Raw genomic sequence first — 14,417 nt, 5'->3', positions numbered from 1 at the left:
GAGGCTGCACAGGGGAGACTCCAACACAGCAGAGCAACAGGGCCAGTGTCCATGGCAGGTTGCACAGCAAGTACATGAGAGGGTGCACAGGGGAGAGTCCAACACAGCAGAGCAACAGGGCCAGTGTCCATGGCACAGGGGAGAGTCCAACACAGCAGAGCAACAGGGCCAGTGTCCATGGCAGGTGGCACAACAAGTACACGAGAGGGTGCACAGAGGAGACTTCATCACAGCAGAGCAACAGGGCCAGTGTCCATGGCAGGTGGCACAGCAAGTACATGAGAGGCTGCACAGGGGAGAGTCCAACACAGCAGAGCAACAGGGCCAGCGTCCATGGCAGGTGACACAGCAAGTACATGAGAGGCTGCACAGGGGAGAGAACAACACAGCAGAGCAACAGGGCCAGTGTCCATGGCACAGGGAGAGTCCAACACAGCAGAGCAACAGGGCCAGTGTCAATGGCAGGTGGCACAGCAAGTACATGAGAGGCTGCACAGGGGAGACGCCAACACAGCAGAGCAACAGGGCCAGTGTCCATGGCAGGTGGTACAGCAAGTACGTGAGAGGCTGCACAGGGGAGAGTACAACACAGCAGAGCAACAGGGCCAGTGTCCATAGCACAGATGAGAGTCCAACACAGCAGAGCAACAGGGCCAGTGTCCATGGCACGTGGCACGCAAAGTACATGAGAGGCTGAACATGGGAGAGTCCAACACAGCAGAGCAACAAGGCCACTGTCCATGGCAGGTGGCACAGCAAGTACATGAGAGGGTGCACAGGGGAGAGTCCAACACAGCAGAGCAACAGGATCAGTGTCCATGGCACAGGGGAGAGTCCAACACAGCAGAGCAACAGGGCCAGTGTCCATGGCAGGTGGCACAGCAAGTACACAAGAGGCTGCACAGAGGAGACTTCATCACAGCAGAGCAACAGGGCTAGTGTCCATGATAGGTGGCACAGCAGGTACATGAGAGGCTGCACAGGGGAGAGTACAACACAGCAGAGCAGCAGGGCCAGTGTCCATGGCAGGTGGCACAGCAAGTACATGAGAGGCTGCACAGGGGAGACACCAACACAGCAGAGCAACAGAGCAAGTGTCCATGGCAGTTGGTACAGCAAGTACATGATAGGCTGCACAAGGGTGAGCACAGCACAGCAGAGCAACAGGGCCAATGTCCATGGCAGGTGGCACAGCAAGTACATGAGAGGCTGCTCAGGGGAGAGTACAACACAGCAGAGCAACGGTATACACCTGTTACAACGCATTTGTTACAACGCACTACTGTTACAACGCGACTTTTACAACGCATACCATTACAACGCATTGTGCTGGGGGGCGCTCTAGGATAGGGAATAAGTATAATTTACTACCCAACACCTTCCCTAGGGTCCACGGGGACTGGAGTTAGAATAGTAAATTATACTTACCACTATCCAGCACCCCAAAGCGCTATGCGTTGTAATGGTATGCGTTGTAATGGTCGCGTTGTAACGGTAGGTAGTTGTAATGGTATGCGTTGTAACATGGTACATCCCAGAGCAACAGGGCAAGTGTCCATGGCACAGGGGAGAGTTCAACAAAGCAGAGCAACAGGGCCAGTGTCCATGGCACAGAGGAGAGTCCAACACAGCAGAGCAACAGGGCCAGTGTCCATGGCAGGCGGCACAGTAAGTACATGAGAGGCTGCACAGGAGAGAGTCCAACTCAGCAGAGCAACAGGGCCAGTGTCCATGGCAGGTATCACAGTAAGTACATGAGAGGCTGTACAGGGGAGAGTACAACACAGCAGATCAACAGGGCCAGTGTCCATGGCACAGAGGAGAGTCCAACACAGCAGAGCAACAGGGCCAATGTCCATTGCAGGTGGCACAGCGAGTACATGAGAGGCTGCACAGGGGAGAGTCCAACACAGCAGAGCAACAGGGCCAGTGTCTATGGCAGGTGGAACAGCAAGTATATGAGATGCTGCACAGGGGAGAGTCCAACAGAGCAGAGCAACAGGGCCAGTGTCCATGGCACAGGGGAGAGTCCAACACAGCAGAGCAACAGGGCCAGTGTCCATGGCAGGTGGCACAGCAAGTACATGAGAGGCTGCACAGGGGAGAGTCCAACACAGCAGAGCAACAGGGCCAGTGTCCATGGCAGGTTGCACAGCAAGTACATGAGAGGCTGTACATGGGAGAGTCCAACACAGCAGAGCAACAGGGCCAGTGTCCATGGCACGGGGGAGAGTCCAACACAGCAGAGCAACAGGGCCAGTGTCCATGGCAGGTGGCAGAGCAAGTACATGGGATGCTGCACAGGGAGACTCCAACACAGCAGAGCAACAGGGCCAGTGCCCATGGCAGGTGGCACAGCAAGTACATGAGAGGCTGCCCAGGGGAGAGTAAAACACAGCAGAGCAACAGGGCCAGTGTCCATGGCAGGTGGCACAACAAGTATATGAGAGGCTGCACAGGGGAGGGTACAGCACATCAGAGCAACAGGGCCAGTGCCCATGGCACAGGGGAGAGTTCAACATAGCAGAGCAGCAGGGCCAGTGTCCATGGCAGGTGGCACAGCAAGTACATGAGAGGCTGCACAGGGGAGACACCAACACAGCAGAGAAACAGAGCAAGTGTCCATGGCAGGTGGTACAGCAAGTACATGATAGGCTGCACAGAGGAGAGCACAGCACAGCAGAGCAACAGGGCCAATGTCCATGGCAGGTGGCACAGCAAGTACATGAGAGGCTGCTCAGGGGAGAGTACAACACAGCAGAGCAACAGGGCAAGTGTCCATGGCACAGGGGAGAGTTCAACAAAGCAGAGCAACAGGGCCAGTGTCCATGGCACAGAGGAGAGTCCAACACAGCAGAGCAACAGGGCCAGTGTCCATGGCAGGCGGCACAGTAAGTACATGAGAGGCTGCACAGGAGAGAGTCCAACTCAGCAGAGCAACAGGGCCAGTGTCCATGGCAGGTGGCACAGCAAGTACATGAGAGGCTGCACAGGGGAGACTACAACACAGCAGATCAACAGGGCCAGTGTCCATGGCACAGAGGAGAGTCCAACACAGCAGAGCAAGAGGGCCAATGTCCATTGCAGGTGGCACAGCAAGTACATGAGAGGCTGCACAGGGGAGAGTCCAACACAGCAGAGCAACAGGGCTAGTGTCATGGCACAGGGGAGAGTCCAACACAGCAGAGCAACAGGGCCAGTGTCCATGGCAGGTGGCACAGCAAGTACATGAGAGGCTGCACAGGGGAGAGTCCAACACAGCAGAGCAATAGGGCCTGTGTCCATGGCAGGAGGCACAGCAAGCACATGAGAGGCTGCACAAGGAAGAGTCCAACACAGCAGAGCAACAGGGCCAGTGTCCATGGCACGGGAGAGAGTCGAACACAGCAGAGCAACATGGCCAGTGTCCATGGCATGTGGCACAGCAAGTACATGAGAGGCTGCACAGGGGAGACTCCAACACGGCAGAGCAACAGGGCCAGTGTCCGAGGCAGGTGGCAGAGCCAGTACATGAGAGGCTGCACGGGGGAGAGTACAACACAGCAGAGCAAAAGGGCAAGCGTCCATGGCACAGGGGAGAGTCCAACACAGCAGAGCAACAGGGCCAGTGCCCATGCCACAGGAGAGAGTCCAACATAGCAGAGCAACAGGGCCAGTGTCCATGGTATGTGGCACAGCAAGTACATGAGTGGCTGCACAGGGGAGAGTACAACACAGCAGAGCAACAGGGCCAGTGTCCATGGCACAGGGGAGAGTCCAACACGCAGAGCAACAGGGCCAGTGTCCATGGCAGGTGGCACAGCAAGTACATTAGAGGCTGCACAGGGGAGACTCCAACACAGCAGAGCAACAGGGCCAGTGTCCATGGCAGGTTGCACAGCAAGTACATGAGAGGGTGCACAGGGGAGAGTCCAACACAGCAGAGCAACAGGGCCAGTGTCCATGGCACAGGGGAGAGTCCAACACAGCAGAGCAACAGGGCCAGTGTCCATGGCAGGTGGCACAACAAGTACACGAGAGGGTGCACAGAGGAGACTTCATCACAGCAGAGCAACAGGGCCAGTGTCCATGGCAGGTGGCACAGCAAGTACATGAGAGGCTGCACAGGGGAGAGTCCAACACAGCAGAGCAACAGGGCCAGCGTCCATGGCAGGTGACACAGCAAGTACATGAGAGGCTGCACAGGGGAGAGAACAACACAGCAGAGCAACAGGGCCAGTGTCCATGGCACAGGGAGAGTCCAACACAGCAGAGCAACAGGGCCAGTGTCAATGGCAGGTGGCACAGCAAGTACATGAGAGGCTGCACAGGGGAGACGCCAACACAGCAGAGCAACAGGGCCAGTGTCCATGGCAGGTGGTACAGCAAGTACGTGAGAGGCTGCACAGGGGAGAGTACAACACAGCAGAGCAACAGGGCCAGTGTCCATAGCACAGATGAGAGTCCAACACAGCAGAGCAACAGGGCCAGTGTCCATGGCACGTGGCACGCAAAGTACATGAGAGGCTGAACATGGGAGAGTCCAACACAGCAGAGCAACAAGGCCACTGTCCATGGCAGGTGGCACAGCAAGTACATGAGAGGGTGCACAGGGGAGAGTCCAACACAGCAGAGCAACAGGATCAGTGTCCATGGCACAGGGGAGAGTCCAACACAGCAGAGCAACAGGGCCAGTGTCCATGGCAGGTGGCACAGCAAGTACACAAGAGGCTGCACAGAGGAGACTTCATCACAGCAGAGCAACAGGGCTAGTGTCCATGATAGGTGGCACAGCAGGTACATGAGAGGCTGCACAGGGGAGAGTACAACACAGCAGAGCAACATGGCCAGTGTCCATGGCAGGTGGCACAGCAAGTTCATGAGTGGTTGCACGGGGAGAGTACAACACAGCAGAGCAACAGGGCCAGTGTCCATGGCACAGGGGAGAGTCCAAAATAGCTGAGCAACAGGAACAGGGTCCATGGCACAGGGAAGAGTACAACACAGCAGAGCAACAGGGCCAGTGTCCATGGCACAGGGGAGAGTCCAACACAGCAAAGCAACAGGGCCAGGGTCCATGGCACAGGGGAGAGTCCAACACAGCTGAGCAACATGGTCAGTGTCCATGGCAGGTGGCACAGCAAGTACATGAGAGGCTGCACAGTGAGTGTGTTTGACTGTAGCCTTCCATGCCAGCAACACACCCAGGTGAAAAACAATGGTCAGGACTAGCACACCTCTATGTGAGATAGGTGTATGAGGGGGACTGCCACTCACATTTGGCTGACAGGCGGACCTGGAGCTGGCTGTGTGTCGGGGACAGCAGGACCACGTGACTGGGGAGACAGAGTCCCAGGTGATGGAGTACTATCAGTGGCTTGGCAAGCTGGAGGGCTGTTTGGACCAGGTGGTATAGTTGCACGTGGAGTTAGAGTCATGCAGACCTGTGACACAGTGTGGTTGGGAGAGGTTTGAGGGGTGCCCATTCACTTTTTTGGAATACGAAATGGCTTCCCTTTACTGTGGTTAATGGAAACTGGTGATGACACAACAGGCACACACACCAACTGTCCCGCATCAGGTGCAGACACTGGCACTACCTCTGGTGACGTGCTGGATCCTGCGGAACGCTTTGTCTGGCTACGCCTCTGGACCAACTTCCTCTGTTTACTGAGTGTCCCACCTACAGTACCCTCCTTTGCATCTTTGCCAGGGTTGGCCCCTACTGTGCCCTCCTTTGCCTGTTTGCCAGGACTAGCCCCTACAGTGCCCTCCTCCACCTGCTTCACTGGGCTTGGAATTGGAGTTGATGTGGTAGGGGGATGTGGCCCTGTGCTCTTCCTAGGTGTACCCTTGCTGTACAACACCTCCTCAGTGGGCACAGACACTGCACGCCTAGCTTTGCATGAAGTTTTAGGGACAGTATAGTCCTTTGCTGGTGATGCCTCTGAGGCATGAGAGCCAGATGTCAGCCTCATTGCTTTTTTGGCCTTGCCCTTCCCTGACGGGCTCTTGTCTTTGCATTCTGGGGTGGCTCTGCTCTTTTGTGGGGATGGTGTCTGTGGGCTGGACCACTTGGGTTGTGTCTGCTGTGTGCTTCTTGTGCTGTATTGTGACTGTGAACCGTGGTCACTATCATCCGCTGTGTCCACTGACTGGGGGGTGGACAAAGGCATCTGAGCTGCAATGGGAGTATGTGCCTGTTGAAGGGCAGACATCACTGCGGATGACAGAACATGGACTGTATCGTGTAGTCCACCCACGTCAGAGTGTATGCCCTCCATGTAGGCAACCACCTGGCCTAATTTTTCATCATGGTCACCGAAGGCATTGAGCAGGGCTATCTGGCCCACACAAAGCTGGCGCAGGAGCTCTACAGACTCAGCACTGAGGGCAGCAGGGGGGACAGGAGCAGGCTCAGCAGTGCCAGGTGTGAATGTAACTCGTCCCGTCTTACTGACACAGACACGGGCAGCACCAGAGGAAGTGGATGGGAGGGTGGGCACTGGCCGCTGTGTGGTGGACGATGATGTAGACTCCCTATTCCCTGTGCCTGCCAACATGAATGCATCACCACTGGCATCAGAGGATGTTTTACTCTGTGTCTCAGGCACGGATTCTTCCTGCATACTCCGGTCCCCCTCAGATGCGCTGGTGAGCTGTGTCACTGGCCTCCAGTGCAGCTGTAGTGCTACTCTCACCACCACTGGTTTCCAGCTCAAGTCCCTCCGTGTCCACTGGCGATTCTGCATGAGAGAGATGCAGGGTTGTGTTAGTGTCATCATCAGGACAAAGCAAATAAATCAATGCAGTACAGGAGATGCACAAATCAACATGGTGACCACCACACCCTGCAATCACACTGAAGCAACACACTACATAGATCACAACAGTGCCTGTAACCCTGAATCTCTGCCATTACTGAGCCATGTTGAGGCCACACAGCACAACACCGTGCCCGTGGATGAAGTGTACCAGACACATAACTTGCCCTGCCCACACCAAGGGACATGATGTGGGGACAACACTTATTACCACTGACAGACCTTGAGGGAACAGGAGGGGACAACACACACACCTATTAGGACATGACAGTACAAAATGGCAAGTAGGCCATACCAGCACCATGTGGTATTGTGGTACACCTTGTTTTCAGATGTGTGGGCCTCAGCGATCATGGTACCTGGCACAACCCCACACCCTCAGGCATATACTGCAGCAGTACAACTACATGTCTGACCCCCCTGCCCTACACCTCCCTTACATTGATTTACCACTACATTGGGGCCACCATACAGTCTTGGGTACTGTGCCAGCACCTCGTCCACAAGGACCTCCAGCTCCTCGCTAATGAATGGACTGGCACGGATCTTCTCTGTCCTTGCCATACCTGTGGACATGAAACACCTGTGGTGGAAGTGAGTGGTGAGGGGTCCCAGGCAGCAGGCTCTTGAGGCAGCAGCAGGAGAGGGTCCCAGGCAGCAGGCTCTTGAGGCAGCAGAAGGAGAGGGTCTCAGGCAGCAGGCTCTTAAGGCAGCAGCAGGAGAGGGTCCCAGGCAGCAGGCTCTGTGAGCAGTGGAAATGTGAGGCTCACTCCCACTAATTTATAGCCCCCTGGGATTGTTTCTAAGGAGCAAAGCTGCTACAATTGGTTGTCCGGGTCTGCCTCTTTCAAAAGCATCCAATGACCGCCTCCGCAGTGGCAGTTTTCAAAACTGCACCATGCCACTGCAATCATAGCTCCCATTGGCTGTAGGCAATGCTCCATGGCGGTGATGCACCGCAGGGGGTCGGGTACGCTACTGCGAATGGTGCATCTTTCAAAAGCATCCAATGACAGCCTCCGCGGTGGTGGAGCACACCTTCCGTGATTTTCAAAACTGCATCATGCCACTGCAATCATCGTTCCCATTGGCTTTAGGTAATGCTCCATGGCGGTGATGCACCTCAGGGGCCCGGGGTGCGCTACCTCAATGGTGTATCTTTCAAAAGCATCCAATGACAGCCTCCGCAGTGGTGTAGCACGCCTTCCGTGATTTTCAAAACTGCACCATGCCACCGCAATAATCGCACCCATTGGCTGTAGGCAATACCCCATGGCAGTGACACAACACCGCGGCCAGGCGGTAGCTACCGCGATTTGGGTGGCGGAGCATGCCCACCGCCATTTACCCATGTGTCCATGCCAATGGCTTCCGCGCTTATGTAGGGGGTGGTGCAAGTGTCACGCCGCTGTGGCCAGGCGGTAGCTATCGCAATTTGGGTGGCAGAGCATGCCCACCGCCATCTACCCATGTGTCCATGCCAATGGCTACCGTACTTGTGTAGGGGGTGGTGCTGGTGTCACACCGTCGTGGCCAGGTAGTAGCTACCACGATTTGGGTGGCGGAGCATGCCCACCGCCATCTACCCATGTCGCCATGCCAATGCCTACTGAAGGACTGGATTTTTCTAAGACCCAGCGGCGCCAGGGGACAACACCTGAAACCTTCGTGGGTAACCTGTTCCGGCGTACAAATGACAGACACACGGGACACTTCCTTCGGCGTCAAAGATTCAAGGTTTATTACTGCAGGGAACACAGAAGTCACGAGAAGTACATCACATGTAGGTTCACGGAGCCTGATTCGAATTGCTACTGTGGGTCGCTCCTTTTATACAATTTTAAAGACACTTTCAAAGAAAACGTGTCTTCCGCAAAAGTCTTGGGAAGCCCAGGGTCGCAAAGCGGACAACGTCCGTTCGCTGGCTACTTGAGGGCAAGAGACAAAATGGATGCCGTATCTAAGATGGAACCCGTGGGTACAGATAGAGAAACCCACGAAACAGACGAACGGTTTAGGCTAGCACAGCAAAAACGCGTACACCCACTAAACTCGTCATTTGCGGTTCGTAGATACCAGACTCGACCATATTCGTGCGAGTCGAAAACCCCACTTACGATCGTCATGGAACCTCAGACGCTCCTTTTGCCCTCATGTAGGCAAGCACTAGTCGGAATCATATTCGATATTCATCAGACCATCTAGATGTTGCTGCAACATAATTCTATCCATCAAAGCTCCTTTGGTAACAGGCGGCTGTCTCATACACGTTGTAGCACAGAGGCCACATAAGGCAGGACCACACTGCACACAAAGGCAACACATGAACAGAAATGCTACAGCAACTCCGACGATCATCAGAATTTTCCAACCCCAAGTCGGCATCAAACCCCAAAACCACCCAAGTAGCGTCCAATCCCCTACGTCCACGTGTATGGACTCAGAGATCTTATGCAACTTTGAGATGGCTTGATAGACAGTCGGAGCGTTATCTGGAATGAAAATGCAGCAGCTCGAATGGATCACCTTACATACTCCACCTCGATCTGCTAAAACAACGTCTAAAACCATACGGTTTTGTAGCGTCATAAGCCTGTCCGCCTGAAGTTCTGCCGTAATATTACCAAGGGCACTGGCAGTGATATTAGCTGTCGATTCCACCACTTGGGTCAACTGTCTCAGGTTCCTACTATTGACCATAGGCCCCCAAAACGGAAAGAAACCTTTGAAAAAGTCTCCTGCCTCTTGACCGGCAGTGTCCTCTTCACTAATCACGCCCCTCACAACTGTAGTCTTGTGGTAATCTGCATCAACGGTAAACATCGGAGGCAACAAATTTGCAATGTAACATGTGCCCGCAAAGTCAGAGGGCAACCACGTATACGCACGGTCATGACAGACGAAGTACGTACCCTTGGCAGTCAGAAACACAGGGGAAGAGAGCATCGGTAAGACATATGTCTCGGAGCAAGCACTCTCTCCAAGATGAGCTCTCGGGCTTCGGCCACGACCTTTTAGACAGAAATTACCAAGGTGGGGTACGATCCATATTGTAGACGAGCTTTTAAGCTGTTTTTCACCCACGAGCGCACTATACTCAACCTCACTCAGATCCCTGTAGGCTCGCACCTCTTCCTCTGGGATGAGCGATGGCTCATAGATATCCCTATCTAAATCAGCGATCGCTATAGCCAAAGGCTTGTGGTACGGACCGGGACCAAAGTGCGGAGGATGTGGCTCTCGATTGGGGTAGGAATCTAGTGCACTTCGAAACATTGTTTGCAATGCTCGAGCTGAACCCTGGGAACTATAAGGAAGGACCAGGTATGGAATTCCCTTATCCGTGGTATGTGGCATTAACCCACACACCCAACAATTGGTAGTGTTCACCACTAACTGATGCTGATGAAGGAGCTGAATGAAGGAATTATTCCTGAATTCCGCACGTCTAACCTGCTCGTGTTGGGGTAGGATGTGAAAGGAATGAGGGGACACAGTGGAGGTAAGTTTAGGTTCAGAAGTAGGAGTAGGTATGGCAGAAGGTAGGAAGTACTGTATCATATAATACACCCCACCCGCCAATAACAAGGAAACAGTTAGAAACAGAAGGAACACCTGAAACATGAAGCATTTTGTACGAGTAATTTGTTGCAGTTTGAATCTTTGCGCCTGAGCTTTTTCCAAGTCCACCAGCTTCGAGAACGCCATCCTCTAAAACCGTCCGCAACGTTTCTTGACGCACTTCGTTCTGTGTAGCAGTAGTCAATCCCCAGGAGTTCCCAGGAACCGATGGTCTCCGACCTAGTGTCAAGACCTACTAACCAGAAGGAAGTACGCGCGCAGCCCTACGGTTCACCCGGATGCAAGGTATCCTAATTCACAAGTATATACAAAGTCTCTTAGCTGTGGAAGCAAAAACACATATATATAAAAAAACCTCAATATTTACAAAATCACAGTTGTACGAGTGTTTAGACTGATCGTGGCAATGGGGTAACGTAGATGTCGAGGGACAAAAGCAAAACTTTTTTTTATTAGTCCTTGGCCTTAGATTGCAAAAAGTATCGGCCTCTCCCAGGACGTGTCTGTTCGTCAAACAATGGATCCGATGAGGGAACAAAGTTCTGTTGATCAGTCAATTGTTCAGATCTTGAGTTTTGTGATGACAAATGTTCAACAATGTCTTTCTGCTGCACTGAGGATTCTCCGACAGGCTGAGCATCGCTAAAAGGTACAAAGGTCTGCGATGTTTCAGTTTCAGACGAGGCAATGCCCTTCCTCACCCACGAGTCCGCTGATAAAGGTATAGGTACCTTTTTGGTGTGGGTGGCATGCACCCAGTTTTTTCGGCCTTCCAAATGAACAGCAGTTCTCGTGGCAAGGAGGACTTGGTAGGGTCCAGTGAAGAGGGGTTCGAGATTGCGTTTTCTTCCAAAATTACGAGTCACCACCCAGTCTCCGGGCTGGAGCTGGTGGCCTGGACCCTCCGTCTGCGTCGGCAGTGCTTCAAAGACCTGTTGGTGAATTAACCTCAGTTTAGCAGTCAGATCATGAAGATAATCGATCAACATTGGGTACTCAAGATCAGAGAACAGGGACCCCCCAAACATTCGCAGGACGGCCGAACACTATTTCATAGGGACTGAGCCCTACTCGGGAGTGCACAGTCGCCCTTGTTGACAACAGAGCTAGAGGCAAAGCGTCAGGCCACGAAAGACCAGTCGTAGCCTGAATCTTCGCTAATTTTAATTTAAGGGTGCCATTATACCCTTCAACTAAACCTGCTGACTGGGGATGATTGGCGCTATGGAATTTTTGAGTAATTCCAAGGCCCTTACACACACTCTTCATCACACTCCCCACAAACTCACTTCCGTTATCAGACCATACAATCCGTGGCATTCCATACCGAGGAAAGTATTCCTTCAGTAGGATTTTCGCAGTGGACAGAGCCGTGTTATCTTTAAGAGGGTAGGCTTCAATCCATCGGGAGAATGCGCAAACCACAACTAAAACGTATTTAAGGTTATTGCATTGCTCCATATGGATGAAGTCTAGTTGAATCACCTCAAAGGGACATGAAGGGGGAGCAAAATGGCCAGGAGGTGTAGGGGTTCCCTTACCAGGATTGTACATCAAACATATCATGCAATTCTTAACCAATCTCTCAGCACATTTAGTGATACCATCATTCTTCCACACAGGGGACAGCAACTTGCAGATACCTTTCGCACTAATATGTGCTAAACCGTGTGCCATCGTCACAACAGCTAGCACATACGCATCCGGCAACATCCATCTCTTATGCTCCGACAAATCAATCCAGCAACCATTCGCATCCAACTTTCCCGTACTCTCTTTCCACTTCCTCTTTTCAGTCTCAGTGGCCTCATTCTGTATCGCTTTCACACTCTCGATAGTATCCTCACACATACCAGTCTCTGTAGGCCACCTAACCGAACTCGTCATATACATTTTGGTGCTAAGGTTCCGGGCAGTCTCCTTAGCAGTCTCATCCGCAAACGCATTACCACGGCCCACATCATCCGTCACTTTACGATGCGCACTACATTTGACAATCGCCACCTGCTCAGGCAATGTAAGTGCATCCAAAAGATCATTTACAAGCTGTCCATGCTGAATCTTAGTGCCATGCGACGTCATAAAACCTCTCTCTCTCCACAACCGTCCAAAACTATGCCCGACGCCAAAAGCGTATTGACTGTTGGTAAACACATTCACCCGTTTCCCTTTCGACAACACACACGCTCTAGTCAAAGCAATCAGCTCTGCAGCCTGGGCAGAATTCTGATTCAATCTCGCAGTTTCCACAACAGTATTCAAAGTTACCACAGCATACGCAGTCGTTACATCACCATTCGGCAATTTAAAACATGAACCATCCACATACAAAGTCCCATCGGGATATTCCAAAGGAGTGTTTTTAAGGTCCACGCGACCTTTTGTTTCCTCTTCTGTCCATAAGTAGCAGTCATGAGGTGCTACTTCGTCTGATTCCATACTAATTGGCAACAAAGTAGCCGGGTTCAGGACATTACAACGTTTTATCTGAATGTGACTTGCCAACAGCGTCAACTCGTACCCAGACAACCTCGCACTCGTCAAGTGTTGGGTTTTCGTACGATTCAAAAGAGTGTCAACTGCGTGCGGAACCATCACTGTAAGCATATTATCCATGACCAATCCTGCAGATTGTCGGATGGACACCGCAGCTGCCGCTGTTGCTCTCAAACAACTCGGCAATGCTCTAGCTACCGGGTCCAAGGTCGAGGAAAAATATGCACATGGACGCTGCTTACCGCCAAAAGGTTGCGTCAAAACACTCAACGCACAACCTTCCTTCTCGTGAACGTATAATGTAAACGGCTTACTGTAGTCAGGGGTACCTAACACAGGGGCCGAACACAACGCGTCACGTAATTCAGAAAAACTTTTCTGACATTCTTCCGTCCATGGTAAAGGAATTGGAACATCCTTGCACGTAAAAGCCACCAATGGTTTCGCTAGCAATGAAAAATTTGGAATCCATTGCCTGCAGTATGACGTGATACCTAAAAAGGCACGCACATCTCTCTGAGTCGTTGGCACAGTCATTCGCGCAATCGCTGCAATTCTCTCTGGGGTCAACCTTCTTCCCTCCTTTGACAATAAGTGACCTAAATAGGTTACCTCTTGACAACAATATTGTAATTTAGAAGGTGACACCTTATGATGTAAGTCACAGAGATGTTGCAACAACGATACTGTAGCGGTTTTGCAAATGTCCTGAGTGTCTGCAGCCACCAATAGGTCGTCGACGTATTGGATCAAGGCTGCACCAGCCGGCAACACAAATGCATCAAGTTGGCCTTTCAAGGCTTGACTGTATATCGATGGACTCTCACAGTAGCCCTGAGGAGCGCGTTTAAACCTAAAGCTGCGGCCACCAAGAGAGAAACCGAAAAGGTCTCTACTCTCTTCAGCAATCGGAATACTGAAGAACGCATTCTTCAGGTCGATCACTGAAAACCAAGATGCAGAAGCTGGAATCAGAGTCAGTAGAGCCGTAATGTCAGGCACCACAGGGAACTGAGGAATCACAATTTTATTTACCTCCCGTAAATCGATAACAAAACGATAAACAGGTGGTTTTGATGGATCAGTATGTTTCAAAATGGGCAGTACAGGACTGTTGCACACGTTTCCCCGAGTCTCCTCAATGACATCTTTCTCGATCAGATCATAGATGATCGCTAACAATGCTCGTTCACCGTCAAGGGAGATACGATGCTGGGGAATACGTGGCAATCGCACATTAGATTTTAAGTGAACAACATAAGGGGAGATGTCAAGCAGGCCCACATCATTGGGACCTGTTGCCCACAAAGATGCAGGAAGAGAACTCAATTCCGGTGGAAGCTTATCGAGAGACAAGTACATTGGAGAGATAACTCTCTCACCCAAAGTAAGCTTTACTCCCGCAGGAGAACAATACAAAGTCGCATATAGACGTTTAAGCAAATCCAGGCCCAAAAGATTTTCACCACAACCAGTGGTCAAAATCAACGGAGCTTTCAGCTCACAAGGCCCAATTGTAAGGGGCAAAGGGCACGA

This window comes from Lissotriton vulgaris, chromosome 8, assembly GCF_964263255.1.
Source record: "Lissotriton vulgaris chromosome 8, aLisVul1.2, whole genome shotgun sequence".
In the NCBI taxonomy this organism is placed as follows: Eukaryota; Metazoa; Chordata; class Amphibia; order Caudata; family Salamandridae; genus Lissotriton; species Lissotriton vulgaris.
This window is presented reverse-complemented; position numbering follows the sequence as displayed.